This window comes from Ovis aries, chromosome 6 (assembly GCF_016772045.2).
Source record: "Ovis aries strain OAR_USU_Benz2616 breed Rambouillet chromosome 6, ARS-UI_Ramb_v3.0, whole genome shotgun sequence".
Lineage (NCBI taxonomy): Eukaryota > Metazoa > Chordata > Mammalia > Artiodactyla > Bovidae > Ovis > Ovis aries.
Window position 1 is genome coordinate 41,421,458 of NC_056059.1, and position 20,194 is coordinate 41,441,651.

Sequence of the window (20,194 nt, forward strand, 5' to 3'; positions counted from 1 at the left end):
AATGTCACAGATGTGAGCCCTCAGTGAGTGCTCACAGCTGGGGGAGGGATATGCCCCCTAGGAAGAGGGGTTGCAAGAGACCTGAGAAGACACCAACAGCATTTGCTATAGCTCTTGGCCCAAATCACACCCCTAGTAAAGAGAATACCTCAGCTTAAAACCCTCAAATTCATTCTGACTTACTTCACTCTTTATGACAGGTTCTAGGTCCATCCATGTCTTTACAAATAACCCAGTTTCATTCCTTTTTATGGCTGTGAAATATTCTGCTATGCATGTGTATCCATATTCTTTATCCATTCATCTATCAGTGTACATTTAGGTTGCTTTCATGTCTTGGCTATTGTAAATAGTGCTGCAACGAACAGTGAGGTGCATGAGCCTTTTTAAATTATGGTTTTCTCTGGATATATGCCCAGTAGTAGGATTCCTGGGTCATATGGTAGTTCTATTTTTAGTTTTTTGAAGGAACCTCTCTACTGTTCTCCAGAGTGGCTGTATCAATTTAGAAAAATGGTACAGATGAACCTATTTGCAGGGCAGGAATAGAGATGCAGATGGAAGAGAGGGAATAGACAATTAGATATCAGCTAGGTAGAGGGTGATGGGATGAACTGAGAGATTGGGATTTACATATACACACCGCTGCTGCTGCTGCTAAGTCGCTTCAGTCGTGTCCGACTCTGTGCGACCCCAGAGATGGCAGCCCACCAGGCTCCCCCGTCCCTGGGATTCTCCAGAAAAGAACACTGGAGTGGATTGCCATTTCCTTCTCCAATGCATGAAAGTGAAAAGTGAAAGTGAAGTTGCTCAGTTATGTCCAACTCCTAGTGCCCCCATGGACTGCAGCCCACCAGGCTCCTCCATCCACGGGATTTTCCAGGCAAGAGTACTGGAGTGGGGTGCCATTGCCTTCTCCGCATATACACACTACCATGTATAAAATAGATAACTAGTGGGAACCTACTGTACAGCGCAGGGGGTTCAGCTTGGTGCTATATGATGACCTAGATGGATAGGATGGGGGTCGGAGCATGGGAGGGAGGTTCAAGAAGGAGGGGATATAGGTACACATATAGCTGATTCCCTTTGTTGTTAGCAAAAGCTAACACAAACTTGTAAAGCAACTATAACCCCTCAAAATCCCTCCCTACCCCACCAAATCCAACTATTCTGATTTCTGTATCAGTGCTTTTCACTCTCCACATTTTTTCTTCAGTATCACATGGTGTTATGTTTTGCCCTTAAAGCATGCACACACACACAAATGCACAAATGCCTCCGTTATGGTCCAGGTTGATCCATTAGCATCTATTTTTAAATTAAGTATTAATTCAAACTAGGATAACAAAGTCAAGCCTATTTGACACCCTTCTTTAATCTTGCTTTTAATGAATAGATAAAAATAATTTTTAATTACATGCATTATTTAAATAGCATCTGAGGAACTTGGAGGTTGCGTGAAAACAGTTGACTTCTTCCAGCATTTTAAATATTCTCCATGCCAAATCTTTGTTAGACTAACACATTTACATTTTATATGAATAAAAATTTGCCTAGAACCTCAGTTCAGACAGTGCTCCATTCACTACATGTTCCAAATGACTCAGTCTGAATTTTGGAGAAATTATTATGCATCTTCAATTTTCCTTTTATCAGAGATAAAATCATACAGGCAAGTGGAATTTGATGTTAGAAATTACAACCTAAAAATCAAACAAACAAACCAAAGCATAACATGATGCCTGCCATCTAGCACTGCACAAAAGAGCTGGCTTCGTTCCAATGATGGCGTGACTTATTGCAGTAATACAAAGTGCTGTTTATAGGGAATGACAAACTCTAAATGAAAATTGCTTGTCTGAGCCCCACAAGCCTATGCTCATCCATTTCTCTCCTTCCCCTCAATTCAGCATCCCTTCCATTTAAACACAGATATACAGGGGATTTCTACATCCTCCACTCAAACTGCATCCCTCTCCTTTCCTCATATTTCTTGCATCCCTCTCTTTTGCTCATATCTCTCCTATGTTAACTATTCTTAAAGCCAGTTTCAGAGCTCTCAACTTTGGAATAAGTAGCAGAGAGGTCAGGACATTTGGAGCAAGTAGAATGTTTGATTGGATGACACTGTGTGTGAGTATTTCAGATAGAAGAAAATGCTGTGGTAGAGGGCTGCCTATGATAAGGCCACCATGCCCTGGGACAATGACACAATAATTGATTGAGCAGGTGAAAATTAACATGGCTTGGGTATGTTATGTGATAAACGGTATCCCACACTGGCTACATTTTAAGCCTCGGGAGTGACAAAATAGGGAGATAAGGTATATTGCTTTGGGGTACAGGAAGTATGAGTCAGAGACCAAGACCCTGGAAGTATTTTCTCTGAAAAGGGAATCACATAGAGTGAGGCCTCTCATATCTTATTTTAACCCATACCCAGAAACATTTCTCTTCAATGAGCAATTTGCAAAACACTTCCCTAGGGATTTCTGATGTCTGTCAGAAACATCTCTGTACATTTCTTTCTGCTCCTTGGAGAGAAAGGAAGGGAGGTAATATTTGTGACATATGTTATGCCCTTCATCTGTTATTTAGTTTTCACAAAGAATTTTGAGGAGAAAATGTTACTCTTCTTTGCTGACAAGAAAACTGACAAAGAAGCTAAAAAGAAAGCAAAAAGAAATGAAAAATAATAACACAGATTCACTAAAAGAAAGAGCTTGGATTTCAATCCCAACACTTTTGAGGCAGATGTTCACACTCTTTCTACTCTTTCATGCTGCCCAGAGCTTATTACAACATTTCCTAAATGTGTCCTGTTGGATGTTAATAGGAGTAAGCTTCACTTAAGGCACAGTAAAAGCAGGCCAGTTTGCTTACAAGGCTTGTCAACACTTCTAATATATCCAAGTATGTTCTGAATCTCCAAACTGACCGACAGCGGTGTCTCCAAAATTCCATGGTCATTGAGGCCTTTTCTTACCTGACCTTTGACTTTACTGAAAACACTTCCTTGGTGGCTCAGACAGTAACAAATCTGCCTGTGATGGAGGAGACCCGGTTTCAACCCCTGGGTCAGGAAGATCCCCTGGAGAAGGGAATGGCTACCTACTCTAGTGTTCTTGCCTGGAGAATCCCATGGACAGAGGAGCCTGGTGGGCTCCATGGGGCCACACAGAGTGGACATGACTGAGCGACTAGCACACTTGGTTGCAAATTTCTCAGCACTTCTAATATGTCCAGATATGTTCTGAGTCTCCAAAGGGACCTACAGCACAGGGTTTCCAAAATCCCATGATCAGACAGGCCTTTTCTTGCCTGACTTTAACTCTACTGAAAACACTTTAGAAACTGGTGTTACTCTGTTACTGCTATTACTCTGGTACTTCTGTTATTCTGGTATTACTGTTACTCTGGTAGTACTCTACAACAGGAGACAGGAGAGAAGAGCAAGCTAAGGGGCTTAAGTTTTTTTTTTTAATTTCTTAGACTTCTGCATTGCCTGAAATTTTGAGCTTGCATTAATTTGGGAAAGAAAGAAAATAAAGTTTTTTCACATTCATTTTACATTCATTTATATGAATTAAAATAATACTATTATAATAATACCGATAATATTATGTATGCTCCCGTTAGAAAGTATTCATAAATACATGAAAATAAATGTGGTCTAATCAAAGTACCATAACTCTTCTAATCACTATGTAAAAGCAAAAACTATACTCTATTAATTTAATGTCTGATGAATGTTTCAGCTGGCCCTCCACATCCTTGGGTTCAGCATACATGGATTCAACAAACTGCTGATGGAAAGTGGTTGAAACCTCAGATGCAGAACCTAAGGGTAAACTGGACTAGTGTCATTTTATATAACGGATTTGAGTATCCTCAGATTTTGCCATTCAAGAGGGTCCTGGAACAAATTCCCAGAGGTTACCAAGAGAAGACTGTATAATAATAAGTCAATAATAAACAGTTATGTAAGGCCAGATATCGTTCTAAGTGCCTTATACACATATACTAATTTATTTAATCATCATAACAATCCCCTGACATAAATATTATTATCTCCACATGATAGATGAGGAACACAGAATGCAGAAAATTTAATTTGCTTCTCAAACGACCTACTAGTGCCCAAGCGAGTGTGTGGCAGAATCTGGTACCAAGTGTGTTTTATTAATTCCATACTGCTTCTTCTTGATCAGTCGCCAAGTTGTGTCCATGACCCCAGGGACTGCAGCATTCCAGGCTTCTCTGCCTTTCACCATCTCCCAGAGTTTGCCCAAGTTCAAATCCATACTTATAACCCTCACTTAACGTATTTTGCAAAGGAGTCTATATGCCGTTAGAGGGTTTCTACGGCTTATGAAAAGACTAATAAGGGCTCCTACCATTTTGAGTGCATGCTCAGTTACTCAGTCATGTCCGACTCTTTGGGAGGCCATGTGACCCCATGGACTGTAACCCGCCAAGCTCCTCTGTCCATGGGATTTCCCAAGCAAGAATACTGGAGTAGGTTGCCATTTCCTCCTCCAGGGGATCTTCCCAACTCAAGGATCAAATGCGCATCTCCTGTGTCTTCTGCATTGGCAGGCAGATTCTTTCCCATTGAGCAACCTGGGAAGCCTCCTACCATTTGACTTCCTCTCTTTAACTTTTCACCCTCACCTGCTCCTCCTTTTAAGTTTTGGGGAAATATAATATGTATGTAATATCAAAAATACTTTAGAATTTAAAAAAACTATAAAATTTGATTTAGCAAAATAAAAGTAGTAGTATTTTACAGTTATTTGACTCCCTTATTCACAGCCACTTGCTGAGTTCATATTAAGTACTGCTGCAGGGGATATAAGCATGAGTTACAAACTTTTTCTCTCTGAAGCGCTGCTCGGCTTTACTGAGGAGGAAAGATGTTTAACTACCAGAAGTTGGGCTTATTCCTCCAGTGGCAGGGTTAGTGTTGATTGATGCACAGCCTCTCCTCACGAGGTCTTCCTTATTACCAGGGGCAAATGAACCACAGTATGATGACCAGTCCAGGGGAACTGCAAACTCAACACTGGCTCACAGCACAGCTTTCCCGCAAGGTACTAACCATCCAATGCAAAGTGTGAGAGACTTGAGCTAAAACAGAAGCCACTATCACTATTACCAAAAAAAAAAAAAAATTAACAGAAAGAGAAAATGGACAAACTCCCTAGACTAGGCTGAAAAAAAAAAATCAATAACTATTGAAAATAAGAAAGAAAAAAGGAAATAAGAAGAGATGCTTATACAGTGCTTACCTTGGGCCAGGCACTGCAAGTGCTTTACATATTTTGGCTCATTTATCCTCAAAGTTCTATGATATCAACACCATTATTACCTCCTTTTTACTGATGAGGACACTGGAGCAAAAAAATTGATAAGACGTGTGTGCACAAGAACCCAAAGCAGGTAAGACCCAAGCTAGGGTTTAAACTCAAGTTGTCAGACTCCAGAGTACAAGTTCTTAATGACCAACTATGATACAATGTGTAACAAGTACTGATCGGATGACCCCACTTGTTGACTACTGCCCCTAATGTTGTCACAAGAATGCTAAGGGGTCAGTATTATCCCCACTTGTCAGAGAAGGAAAAGTAACATCGGATAACTTGCTAGTGACTGAGTCTAGACAAAAACATAAGAGTATTTGAAACCAATGCAGTGTTCTTTCCATGATACTATTGTTTCAGGGGAGTTGTTTTGGGACTTAAGTTCTTCCAAAGTGCAAATCATGTATCACTTATATTGTATCCCCAGATCATAGCCTAGAATGTAATGTAGAGTTTTATCCTACCCCAAATTGCATTGATTTGAAAAGTTAACCTATTGCTCTTCACGTTCATTGTTTAAGAAAAAAATCTAGTAATGAAAAAGGAAAATTATGTGGATCACATGTGCGTGCATGTGTTGTACTCAGTTGCTTCGGTCATGTCTGACTCTTCGCGACCCCGGATTGTAGCCCACCAGGCTCCTCTGTCTTTGGAATTTTCTAGGCAAGAATACAGAAGTGGGTTACCACGCCCTCCTCCAGGGGATCTTCCCAACCCAGGGATCAAACCTGTATCTCCTGCATCTCTTGCATTGCAGGCAGATTCTTTATATACTGAGCCACCTGGAAAGTCCTATATGGATCATTCCTACAGTCAAATTTTATAAAGGACTTTTGGGAAAAATAAATGTATATGAGGTATTTAGGGATTTCCTGGTGCCTGATGGTAAAGAGTCTGCCTGCAATGCAGACTGGGGTTCAATCCCTGGGTCAGGAAGGCCATCTGGAGAAGGAAACACCAATCCACTCCAGTATCCCTGCCTGGAAAATCCCATGGCTGGAGGACCCTGATGAACTACAGTCCATGGGGTCACAAAGAGTTGGACACGACTGAGCAGCTTCACAAGAAGACAAGAAATGTGAGGTTTTTAGAATTCCTTGCTCAGGAGCCATTCAATGGGATCTTTGCAATGGTCTTAAACACTTCCTTCTAATGCTTGAAGCCCCTTCCTATCTCCCTTTTCCTTTCAACCTGCCCCAAGAATGAAATAATTTGTACCTAGATTTTCTCGTGAATGGTACCCACTCTGATGCAGGCAAGCTGCTGTTTGAGAAAGAAAATGATTGAAGCTCAGAAGTCAAGGGAGCCAAGAATTACCAAGAAAGAGCAAACTTCCCTCTGCACTCTCCTTCCTCGCCTCACCCTTTCCTCACATATCACTCTCCCAGGCCGATTTTCCCTTTCAGAGGAAATGAAGCAAAACACATAAATGGAGTGAAATGGTTTATTCCTCAGAGTCGTAAAACCACAGTTCCTTGTAAAAGGTGAAGAAAATGAGCTCCTCTTATAGATAAGTGAGGCTTTTAGGTGAAATATCAATATCCCAGGCCCTTGATAACTTCCTGACATATGACTTTCTATAGAGACAGCTTTTTGTCAACCACCATGGAAACTGTTTGACTTGAAGCAGAAAAATGATTTCAAATTATGGAAAGCTGACCTTCAAGTACGGAGATGTTTCCTCTGAATGATCTTATTTCAAAGATAAACAAATACAGAACTGCTCAATTTTAAATATGTGTTCTGGATCAAAAAAGAGTTTTTCATTTTTTAAATTGATAAATGACTATGTTTCAATGGGTACTTCATTTCTCCTATTGGAAAAAAATAATGTGCATTTCATATTAATTTTCTTTTCCTTTTAAAAGTAACCTCTAAGATGTTGTGTAAACACATGCCAAAATGGACAAGTTCAAAGGAGAAATGAAAAATGCTGGTGTTTGTTCTCTCTGCACTCTGTGTGTACTTTTTAAAATGGGATCATCATTTTGCATACTGCTTTGAAACTTGTTCTTTTAACTTAAGAAATATATTCTAAACACCTTTTCAACACAGTGGTATTTTACAGTCTCAAAGGACATATGCTAGGCAAATGCAGGGATTGATCAGTACAAAAATGAAATAGGTCTCTTGCCCAAACTGAATGAATTCAGAATTGAAGCATGGCCAGGAGAGATGGCACTGATTAGGAAGGAATCCAGGCTTAAGAAGGGCAGCAGGTTAGACCCAGAAGAGGCATCCAGGAAACCACAAGATAGGGTCTTTCCTCAAGGAGGGAGGTGTAAGATCTAGTGAGCAAGAACCAGGAAAGATAAGAACACATACATACTTGGACACTTAGTAGCGGCCAGAACTAATCATTCCAAGCACTTTATGCCCATTAAAAATGTTTTGCTTTCAGACAGTATTCTATAAGCCAGATGCAGTAGAGAATTTTATAGAATACATAGAGCATCAGGAAGCTTAAATAATTTTCCTGAGATCACATAGCTAGTTAGAGTACAGATTGCATTCAGGATGGTTTTAATCCAGACATATAGCACATTCCACTGCAACCCACAGTCAAATTTCATTCTCTCTCCAGTGCTCTTTTGCTCTGTGCCTTTGTTCTTATATATACGGTTAAATATAAGTTCACCTCCCAAAGAATCTTCACAGATCTTGATGCAAAAGAATTAAGAATCAGGTTCTTTAAACAGACAAACAGCTTATCAAATTAACTGATGTTCATTGTTTATGTTGTTGGAGACTGTGTGTATGTGATGTATCTAGGTATGGGCCCGCATGAGTCTAGTGTATGCTTACACAAATATGTATTTGCACACAAGTCTGTACATGTGGGGAGACATACAAAATTGCATACCTCGCTGATTTAAATAGTCCTTGAATCACAGTTTTGAAGATAGGTCACAGATTAGTAACTGTTAGAAATTGATTAGTAACTACTAGATACAGATTAATAACTACTAGATACAGAATTGAGAAATAAAATTTTCAATCACTGATCCCTGCCTCATCACACAGCTGGAGGACATAAGCCCCGCCTAGTTCCACGTCAACTCTTCTGTAGCTGGACCTCTAGAGTCTGAGTCACTATATCTGTTTTTGCATATTTGGAGGTTGTATTAACTGTATTCTCTCTAATATTCCCCAGCTACTTTTCTCATTCTTCCAACTTCCTACCCAATTTTGCCCTTCTCTTTGAATATTTCTTGAAAGAATGATCTAGCAGTAATGTACTTAAGAAAGTGCTTACTTTATCCCAGTCAGGGAGAGTCTTCTTTTAAAATGATGATCCCATACCTCAAATGGGCACTAAAGCAGTGCCTAGCAATGGTTTCCCATTTGCTCAGTAAATTTACTCCCCCAAGTTCTAAAAAGACTAAACTGCACTTTCTCTCTCTCTAAAATATCCATTACTCCCTACTCCACAAATGCTTTTCACCTCACTCCATTTCATAGTAACAGAAGAAGAAAGCAATCACACACGGTGTCTCTCAACTTCCTGTTATGACTGTACCAACATTTACATTGGTATCCTCTGCCATCTGCAGCTTATAATACAGGGAAAGAAAGTCTCCACTGCAACCAAGTCCAACTCCTCTGTAACAGCAGGGACCTCAGTGTTTTTGTCCTTGTTGTATCCCTAGCCCCTAGAACAGCTTACAGTAAAACTTTGGTTAAGTATAGATTAAATGAAAGTATGCATGAATGAATGAATACCCAGGAACATGGAAAAGTCCGTCTGTCTTAGATGAAGACAAGGAAAAAGGTAAACACAAAGGTTTCTATGGTGGCACTCCAAATTTACAGCATACAGCTGTAATAGGTAATCAGAAATGAAACAAATTATAAATAAACAATAAATTCATTATTTATGTTCACCCATGACTCATTTCTCAGTCTTTGTCCTACCTGGATTTTACACTGTGTGTACAATAAATGGCCACATTTATTCCAATAGTCATGTACAGGTGTGAGAGCTGGGCCATAAAGAATACCAAGCACTGAAGAACTGATGCTTTTGAACTGTGGTGCTGGAGAAGACACTTGAGAGTCCTTTGGACTGCAACGAGTTCAAACAAGCCAATCCAAAAGGAAATCAACCCTCAATATTCATTGGAAGGACTGATGCTGAAGCTGAAGCTCCAATACTTTGGCTACCCGAAGCGAAGAGCCAGCTCATTATAGAAGACCCTGATGCTGGGAAAGATTGAAGGCAGGAGGAGAAGGGGAAGACAGAGGATGAGATTGTTGGATGGCATCACTGGCTCAATGTACATGAGTTTGAGAATACTCCAGGAGATGGTGAAGGACAGGGAAGCCTGGCGTGCTGCAGTCCACGGGGTCACAAAGAGCTGGACACGACTGAGTGACTGAACAACAAAAACAAATGGGGACCCCTAATGGGCACTTTGTATCCAGCTTTCTGTATTGGAGGATAGACCTTGACTTCTGTGTCCCCAGCCATAGACTTTACAATGCCAAGAAATGCAAGATTTTCTAAGCTCACAGTAGGAACAGATCTGGTTTAAGTCAGGCCTGAATCTTATATAATTTGGAATATGTGCTAAGTCGTTTCAGTCATGTCGACCTCAAGGACTGTAGCCTGCTAGGCTTCTCAGTCCATGGGATTCTCCAGGCAAGAATACTGTAGGGGCTGCTATGCCCTCCTCCATGGTATCTTCCTGACCCAATGATCGAACCCTCATCTCTTATGTCTCCTGCATTGGCAGACGGGTTCTTTACCACTAGAACCACCTGAGAAACCGGATTTGGAATATAAGAACCTGTTTAAAAAAAAAAAAGAGGGAATAAAACACCTATACAAGATTTGATGTGGAAGTTAACATTTATTTTGAATGGGAATGGCAGGCGGTCCACACTCTTGAGGGAATCTGCAGCTTAACGTTTATTTATCTGACCATGGCTCAGCCCTACTTGAGAAGCAGATAGGATAGGAACTTGATGGTTTCAGTGTCAATGGTATGGATTTTAATCCCAGCTAGACCACCTCTATGTACATGATTCAAGTGACTGAAACCTCCAGAGCATATACTTTCTCATTTCTTTAATCTTCAGTTATATAACTGGTTCATAAAAATTGTCAACAAGTCTAATTCATAGACAGTGCTGACCGTGGTGCCTGGCATAGACTCAACAAATTTCTTATTCAGGTGTTATGGTGTTACTAACATGTGGTGGTACCTTCTTGCTCACCAGCTCTGGGACCTCCCTGCTTGAGCCCCCACTCCCATATTCATTTGATGCCACAATGCTTAAGCACAAGCCTTTGGTATTTGACCCTGTGTCTTCACCACTGTGGGTCATATTTTGGCATAATTCATCAGTTTTTTAATGAGCTTTGTTTCCACCTGTGCACCAGAGACCTCCTCCTACCCCTTATCTTCCTGAGCATAAGCCAAAACACTAGAAAATAGCAATATAAAAAAAATACTCATAATATATTAAGTAAATAAAGAGCCAGATTTCCTACAGTTGTGGCTAACAAAATTATTCTTACAGGGTTCTGTAAAAATTAGATACTATGAAATGTAAAATTATTAGCTTCACACTCAGAATGTAATTTATCACACTGTCATAGATGGTGTACTTATTATGGTATCTACTGCTACCAGTTAGTTTTATAAATTTTAACAAGTCAATTAACCTTCTTGGGCTTCAATTTTGTCATAAAATGAGGGGGTGGGACTACAGTCTCTTTATTTCTTGTTAGCTCCAAAATAATGTTATTAGTACAAATATCTGGTATATTATTCTCATCTCAACTTGGAACATTCCCAATTTGAATATTTATCTTTGGAGTTAATATGTGGGGGAGGAGGAGTTACTCAAAGGGTAACAACACGGCTTTCCTTTTTGTGAAATTTTCCTCTTTGCCTCCACTGTCTTAATACTTTCACTATAGGAGGTGCTCAGGAAATATTATTAAATTTTTAAAATATCTTCTCTAGTAAAGTCTTACTAAGACAATTTACATTGTTCCTGTAGATATAATTAAGAGCAGGCTTTGTATCCTAGGATTTTGAAGTAGCCTGATAAGGACAAATGAAGACTGGACCTGCTTACCTACTAACCCTCATGGGCTAGTAGGATGGTAGATCTAGCTTAGCAAAGGGAAGTTTACATTGAGGCCTGAACACATGCTAAAGATGGGTCATGGGAAGTAGAGGGAGCTCTTCCATGAAAGGGAGGTCTGGCAAAAGGTAATGTGTCAATGTCCCGGTGGTTTTCCAGGGCAAAGCAAAGATGTGTCTGCCCTTACTGAGACTGGGGCAGGCAGACATGGTGTGAAAAATGGTATCAGAGTCAATAAAAGAATCTAGAATAGGGGATTCATAGAGACTTTCAGCAGAGAATTCACCTCCCAATGCAGGAGATGTGGGTTTGACCCCTGGGTCAGGAAGATCCCCTAGAGAAGGAAATGGCAACTCACTCCAGTACTCTTCCCTAGAAAATCTCATGGATAGAGGAGACTGGTTGGCTATAGTCCATGGGGTTGCAAAGAGTCAGACACAGCTTAGCAACTAAACAATAAAAAGAGACTTCCTAGTCTAATCTTTTCGTGGCTTTCCAGTATACAAAGAACAAAACCCAAAGTTGTGGCGATGACCCTGGAAGGGGTGCTCTTGACCATCGCTTCACAATTGCCATCACCCTTCCAGCTCACTCTGCTCCACTTCCACCGACCTCCTTCTGTTCACTGGACACAAGAAACAAACTTTCAACCAACGGCCCTTGTACTTGCTTATCACTTTGCTTGGAATTCTCTTGTTCCAGACTTTACAATGTTATACACACTCATTTCTTAAAAAGTATTGGCAGAAGTCACTTCTTCAGAAAGGCCTTTTCTGATCGCTGTGTTATAACATCCCTGATTCTCTCCTCTTGTTGTATTTTGTGTCTGCCTCTATTAAATATCAGATTATACATTCCTTTGTTACTATAGCTTTTTGTCTTGCTTCCCCGATAGGATGTAAATTCACAAGGACTTGGACTGCACCCATTACTGTGCCTAGAACTATGTGTGAAACATAGTAGAGACACATATTTAGTGAATGAATGAATGATACTACAACTACTCTGTCTCCCATACATTTCTGTGGCATTTATAGTATTTTCATCTCAAATAGCATATCAGCTTGCAAGAGAAAAGGTTCTACTTCTTTCCTTAAGTCTGACTCTCTAGTGTCTAGAACAGCGGCCAATATTTGGGAGGTGCTCAACAAATAATCCTCAATGTTGTTCACTGTGAAAATAAAAAGTTCCTGTACTGTAGTTTCACAAAGGTAAATGAATGATCATTATTCGAATATAGTAACAAGTAGCCACAGAACCGGTTTTAAACCCAACCCAGTTGTTCAATGACAACTTCCCATTAATAGTAACCACTCTTTGGAGAGCCTCCAATTGCATAAAACATTAGCAGTGTTTTCCTCTAAACAACTGTATCCTACAAGCTCAGCTCCCACTTGCTTAGCAAGTGATAAATTCAGTTTTTATTTTAGATATTGAGTGGTGGCCTCCTTTTTTTAAGAAAGAAAGATGATGGTGCCTAACCATAATGGTAAAACACAGAAGTCATTTATAATATTCTAGAGCTGGCTCTAAGCAAACATAAATAAATACTAATTCATTTCAATCTGCACAACAAACGAGGGTGGTGGGTACTAGGATTATTCCTATTTAATATATAAAGAAACTGAGGCACAGAAGACTGGGGTGCTTATCCAGAGTCATACAACTAATACATATTACATATGGGATTTGATTGCTGTCCAGTTACTTTGGCTTAGAGGGTGTTCTTAGCATCTATATGCTATGTCCTCTCTGTAAGAACTGATCCATACAATTGGTGTATTTTTAGCAAAGAGATTCATCTTGATGATGTTCAATGCTTTTCGAATAATTGCTTCCAACAGCCTGGACAGTGGGGGTAAATTTCAACAGAGAGGTCAAGGTAGGCCTCTGTGAGATGGGGCAAGATATGAACAAGGTGCTTCTTGCTATTAATAATCAGTGTGATGAACAATTAGGATAAATGCCCTCATGATTTGTAAATGTATCCACTGGCTACTAATCCTGGACCTTCCAAATATCCATCCATTGGCACCACTGAATGGCTGTCAGGGGGTAATGACTCTCTACCACTAACGTGCAGACAAGTCATCAAGGTGGAAACCATATCAATTTATGCACAAGTCCCTCAGCCTGAGGGACTGTAACTGTAAACAATCCTTAGAATCCTTGAACTTTAGAGTGATTGGTCCAGTAGCAAAATAATTAAGGAGTGCTATAATTTAGATAAATATTTGGCGGAACTTAGATTATGTTTGAAGTTTATTGTCTGAGCACAATAAATTAGATTTTTTCTCTGTAGAGAAGAGTCTGTCAAGATCAAGTCACTCAGTAAATAATTTACTCTTTCCGGGACTCAGTTTGTTCAACTATGAAATGATTAATTTGGAATTGGTAATTTCTGAAGGATTTCCCATTTTATGAAGCCTTGATAAATCAGAGCTTTAATTACGTGATTTACAGATGTATCTTTCCTTCTTTTCCCCTCTTCTTCATTTTCTTTTTGTTCATTATCATAGCTGTGATTTTACATAGAATGCCTCTACAAAGGAGTAGAACTAAAACAAAAAATAAAAGTCAAATGCTTAAAAAGCAACTATATTTAGGCATAGTTGTACAGAGATTTACTTTATGTTATGGCCTTTATTTATCTGTGTAAACTTTATCTCATTTCTGAATATTTATCTTCTATAGTCATTTTGAATGTCATTTGGATCAGTGCCACTATGAAGATATTGGAACTAATCCAGGTTCCTTCCTTATTCCCCTGTGACCTTGAGCAAATTATTAATCACTCTGAATCTCCATTTTCTTCCATCTGCAAAACAGAAATAACACCTACAATCTCAATTGGTTGATAAGATAAATCAGGGCATATACTGCTCTCGCCCTGTTTGTCCAACAGTGAATTCTCAACTCAGTTAGGCTTTCTTCTTTCTCCTGAAATCTGATCCACATAGCTAGAACTATTTGGGTTCCTTCATGCTTTAAAGCTTCTGATAAAGGCTGCTGCTGCTGCTGCTAAGTCGCTTCAGTCGTTTCCGACTCTGTGCGACCCCATAGACGGCAGCCCACCAGGCTCCCCCATCCCTGGGATTCTACAGGCAAGAATACTGGAGTGGGTTGCCATTTCCTCCTCCGATGCATGAAAGTGAAAAGTGAAAATGAAGTCACTGAGTCGTGTCTGACTCTTAACGACCCCATGGACTGCAGCCTACCAGGCTCCTCCGTCCATGTGCTTTTCCAGGCAAGAGTACTGGAGTGGGGTGCCATTGCTTTCTCTGTCTGATAAAGGCTAGAGTGTGTATTTTTGTTGATGACCATCCTATCAAGCCTAAAACCTCACTGAAAATTGTGCTACACTAGAAATCATGCTAGATGCACTTGATCCAAAATTCTAGTGTGGATCATCTTACTACCTTTGTCTATGCTCCAAACAGTTCTTAGGCCCCTTTATAAAAACAAAATAAAACAAACAAAAAACCCTTCTTGGATTCAGAGTTTCATCTCTATACCATAACATCAGATATAGAGTTTTCTCCCTCACCAGCCCTCCTCTGTCCCATCTATTTCCAGATTTCCCACCTGTCACCTTCAGACAAACTAGAAAGAAACTGGGCTCTGTCTGAGGATGAACACATATATCTACTTTCTTAATTTTTATCCCAGAGTTCACCTGAAGACTATCTTTGATTTGAGTGAAATTTAATGCAGATTCACTTACAGTAAAATATTTTGCCAGTTTATAAGATAGAGGATTTATACTCTTCTCTCTGCTGTACTTACAATAGTATAGACAGCATGTCAGTGCAAACATTTTTGATTATTAAACAATGTTAGTGATTGAGAGTGTCTCACACAGAGAATGTGCTCAAAAAAGTCTTATAGAAAGAGTTAGTGGATACTTGACTTAACATTTTCTCCTCTTCACCAAATATTTGCCATTGCATCATGCTGTCATGTCTGGGAGATTAAAATTATAGAATAGGATATAGAACCTGATGGCCTGAGTTTGAATTCCAGTTTTTTGACCTACTGGCTGAGTAACCTTGAGCCAGTACTTCGTCTGGCTTACTTCGTCTCTGAAGCTCTATTTTTTCATCTTTAAACTGAGAACAGGACCAGGGTAAAGATTAAGTAAGACATTACCTACCTCAGGCCTAGTGTGAGGATTAAATAAGATTATTAGCATACTAATAGTGATACTACTTCTATAGTATACTATACTATAGAACACTTCAGTACACAGCTTAATAGTATACTATGTCCAACACAGGCCTTGCACTTTGGTAACCCTTAATAAAGTAAGATATTAAGATCATTTATCATTATTTCATTGTATAGATAAAATATGGATTATAGAGGTAAAGTAATAGCCCAGAAGCAAATGACTATTAAGAGGTGAAACAGTGATTAGAATCCAAGCAAAATAATTCTATACCCTCTGAGTAAATCTCTGAACATACTAAATCTCTTCTTCTAATAGTCCCTTTGTAGACATTAATGTTTTTGAAATATTAACTATAAAAGATCCTAAATAAGATCAAATTGTCTAAGAATTCTCTTTATTCCAGTCCTAGAGAGTATAAAAAAATTACTTATGCTTTCTAATTTCTCTATAAATGATTTTATCTTTCTTAAACATTTCAGTTTAGAAAGACCTTTCTGATAGTCCAAATACATACCAGCTTTAACATTCCATTACATTTGGAGAAGTAAAAATGCTAGGAGAGTTTTAAAAGTCTGCTTTGTAAATTTCATTTAAGCTATTTGAGATAGAAATCATAGCTCCCTCCCCATCAAGTCCTCATTAAAGATCACAAAATGGTCACAAAGTCAGTAGAGTTTTCCAACTGGCCCAATTTATTGACAGACTCAGCAAACTCACACTTCTGTCAACAGCACAGGAAAATTAAGAAGCTGGGTTCTGAAAATTCATCTTTGAGTATATGGCTAAAGCCTTGTTTAGCTCTCATGGGAAAGCTGTATTACAGTATCATAGATATCTGCTATATAAAGTGATCACCAGAAATACTAAAGAAATCCTAGTGCATATTCTACGAAGAGCTTAGAAGTTGGTTTCCTTTTTGTCTTTTTATGAATGGGATTATAAATAAAAGATACTGTTTTTCAAGTCATGTGTGTTATTGCACTTTTGTAAAATTTTGCCTTTTATCAAGGTTAGTAGTAGGAAGAAGGATGATTCTTTCTTAATTCAGTAACTACTTCAACATGATTTAATACATATTTGTGTGAAAAGTGGATATTTTCACAGCCCAGTGTTGCATACAGAGATAATGAAATAGCTTTGCCATTGAAATTTTGTTTCAATTTCTCCTTGAAACCTGTTAACAGAAAACCACTTTCATTTTTATAGCTGAAAACAGATAATTTACTCTGGTGAGGTTTTAGGAATATTCCAGACCAGCATAACTCTTGAACTTCCCAAATTCCTCACTATGTAGAGAGAATCCATGAATTCAAAACCCTGGCCATGTGTGTTATCCTCAAAACTTTGCTCAAGGTAAAACTATTTGCACGCACCCTGCTTATGCTCACACTCAGTCGCTTCAGTCATGTCCGATTCTTTCCAACCCTACGCTTGCATACTGACCTGGTATTAATATTTCTTTTTTTTAAAAAAAGAAACACTGAACTTTGAATTGCAAAAAAAGAAAAAGAACTGGACTATGAAACATTAATAAATTATAACATGATGTGTTTATCTGCTGTTGCAAACCCATATAAGTTTTGAGAAACTCTATCACAAGGATGCCTAAAATAGCAGCCCCAAATGTCAAATTCTAAAGCTACAGGGAAGGACATTTCTCTCTTCTCCTGAAATGCAATGAAAATCTCCTTGAGGTATGATGAATTAGCCCACTATGGAAGAGAAGGAAAGATGAGCCTAGTAGCAGCACTGTCTGTCAGTCCCAAAGTGGGACATTAATACCCATTTCATAAGAAAGAATACATGCTATATAAATGATCGCATCTGAATTAACCTGACAGACTTATAGAACTTTTGAAATGGAAATTTCCGTGAAGATTATCAAGTCCAATTTTTGCATTTTAGACAACTGAAGAGGTAAAGTGGCTTACCCAAATTTAGAAAGCAAGGGAGTGGCAAAGGGGAGGTACAAGTCTATAGTCCTACTACTGTTTCATTTTCTCTTGCCAAACAACCTTACCTGCTAAATGCAACTTTTTTGTTTATAAATACATGCTATGCAGGAGATGAAAGTGATGTGGGTTCAGTCCTGGGGTCAGGAAGATCCCCTGGAGTAGGAAATGGCAACCCACTCCAGTATTCTTGCTTGGAGAATCCCAAGGACAGAGGAACCCAGCGGGCTACAGTCCACAGGGTCACAAAGAGTCCGACACGGTTGAAGCAATTTAGCACATGTCATGGATCTATGTGTGCACGTGTTTCTGCATATCATCTATAGACTGGAAGAGAAGGATCCAGGACACCCCGGACCCATTCTACAGGCTTGTGCAAAGAAAGGGAGCTCAAAGTACTCAAAGATAAGCAAATACAAATATTTCAGATTTTAATGTTATCAATTTATTTTGAAGTACATTTTTTCTATACATACTTAGAGCAAGATAACTACATTATGCAAACACAGTATTGTACACGTCCTTGAGAACATACTGTATACTGCACATACAATAATACAAAAAACTGCATTCTAGATGATGACTACACTGTAGAACATTTGTAAGTTTAGATGAAAAGGTTTAATTGCTTAGGGAATAAGAAATTTCAAAATCATCCTTATAGGGTTTTAACCCAGGTTCAAATTTCTCTATCTAATACTCAGATTTCTTTACTAGGTCACTTGAGCAGACAGAAATAAGAAAGGTGAAGGAATCATTATCCCCGGCTTAGATATGTTAAATGATGGGCAGAAAGAGAACTCTTATTTGAAAATGAAATGAGCATCAGTGTTTGCTTTGAAAACAGCTTTAGAAAAATCTATGAAGATACTATTTTAAATGCTGTTGATCTTTTTTATTCACTAAAACTAGGTTGTAACTTTAAAGTGTGCACATTCGGAGCTACATATTCAAACTATATACAATGAAATATAGCATATTAGTGTGTTTATTTGTTCTATATCTCCAGTAAGCAAACTATGCGGCCAACTTACTGTTGAAGGTTTTCTGACTCTAGCTTTGACTTTGGAGATAAGTCTTAACTTCACAATGGAAAGCACTACTGCTCTCTTTCTCGGTCAACTTATACATATTGAGTATAATCTGCCTTGATATGGTCATTAACATTTTACTATCTCAAAATACTCTCTAAAACCTGGAATTAAGATATGGTCTTATGTTGAAGAAAGCACATTCTCTCCACAGTATTAGTACAATGTTGGCCTGGAAAATGCTGATATTGTAAACTATAAAACACAAGATTGAAACTATTCATACAATTAGTACAGTTTGAAATATAATAAAGAATAGGGAAATAGTTTCATAAAGGGTAGCAGTCCTTAGAGGAAGGAAATGTACGTTATCATCTGGTTTGTACTCCTGAAACAAAAGCAGTCCTAGAGAGGTATCATCACAAAATGCCAAGTAACAGCTCTCAAGAAAAAGTGTTTTAAGAATGACCACAAATCATCCATGAAATCAGGTAAAAAAGAAAGTCCCTCAATAGAGCTAGAAATACTGGCACTACTCTAAGGAACTGTCAGTCTCAGAGAGAATAAAAACCAGGGCATTAAAATGGGAGGTCCCAATCACATTTGCCAGGAAAATAACACACACCAAAAGGCAGAGAAGCCAAACCAAGTTATTGGTGTCACAACAATGCATAAGGTAAAGCCAATTTTAAACAGCAGTTACTACTTCCAGATTTTACAGTTTTATCCTCTTCTTCAAATGGTAAATATTGCCTCCAGAGAGGGCTTTCCAAAAGCATTCCGTAAACTTTAAAATCACCTTGACAATCCCTGCTTTATACCATCTCCCCCCACAAGCAGTTACAGATGTAGGCTTCTATAACCTACATCAGAGTGGCACACTTACTATAATTCGACGTTTGCTGTTTGTAAAGGCAGCTTTATTTCTGTCATATGTGGCAGTCATTCTCTGGGGGACTGGATTAGTTGTGAATGTAAATACATTTACAAATATCTGCATTTTTTATTTGTGTTTAAAATTTGAAGCAAAAGCATATTAAGCACAAATATGTCAACCATCACCTAGGGATGCTTTTAAAATTTGCTCTGACAACTTTATAGAAACAATAACTGGCTGTATGCAAAAAACTCTGTGTTCTGCACAGTAAGCAAATAATAACCTGAATTTACTCGGATTCTCAAAGAAACATCAAATTAAGGAAAAGATATAGGCAAGTACACACCTTAGTTTTTTAAAGAAACGAGTCGATTGTTAAGGCAAATAGGGGAATGAGCGTCTGATGAACGTAAACAGCAACACTTGGAAAACAATTGGCTCTTTGGAATCTATGTTAAAGTCTGTCATATGAGTTGGGGACGTTGCCCCTTACAGTCTCATTTGGGATGTAAAATAGGTAATGTTATAAATACTGCTTGAGACAACCTTATAAAAACCTTGTCATTCTTAGGCTTCAAACTTAAACCGTAAGAAATTATAATCAATGTATAACCATCTCCATTTGATGAATGCATTTACACAGAAAGAAACAAGTGGACCACACAATATATCCAAATAAAATTTGCTTATACAATAAA

At 38.6% G+C, this 20,194-nt stretch overlaps 1 protein-coding gene across 2 annotated transcripts in view; it reads right to left on the bottom strand.

The window, feature by feature from the left end:
* KCNIP4 (potassium voltage-gated channel interacting protein 4) overlaps positions 1-20,194 on the bottom strand; it is a 1,312,996-nt gene that overhangs the window by 558,112 nt on the left and 734,690 nt on the right. The gene's annotated exons all lie outside the window — the stretch shown is intronic.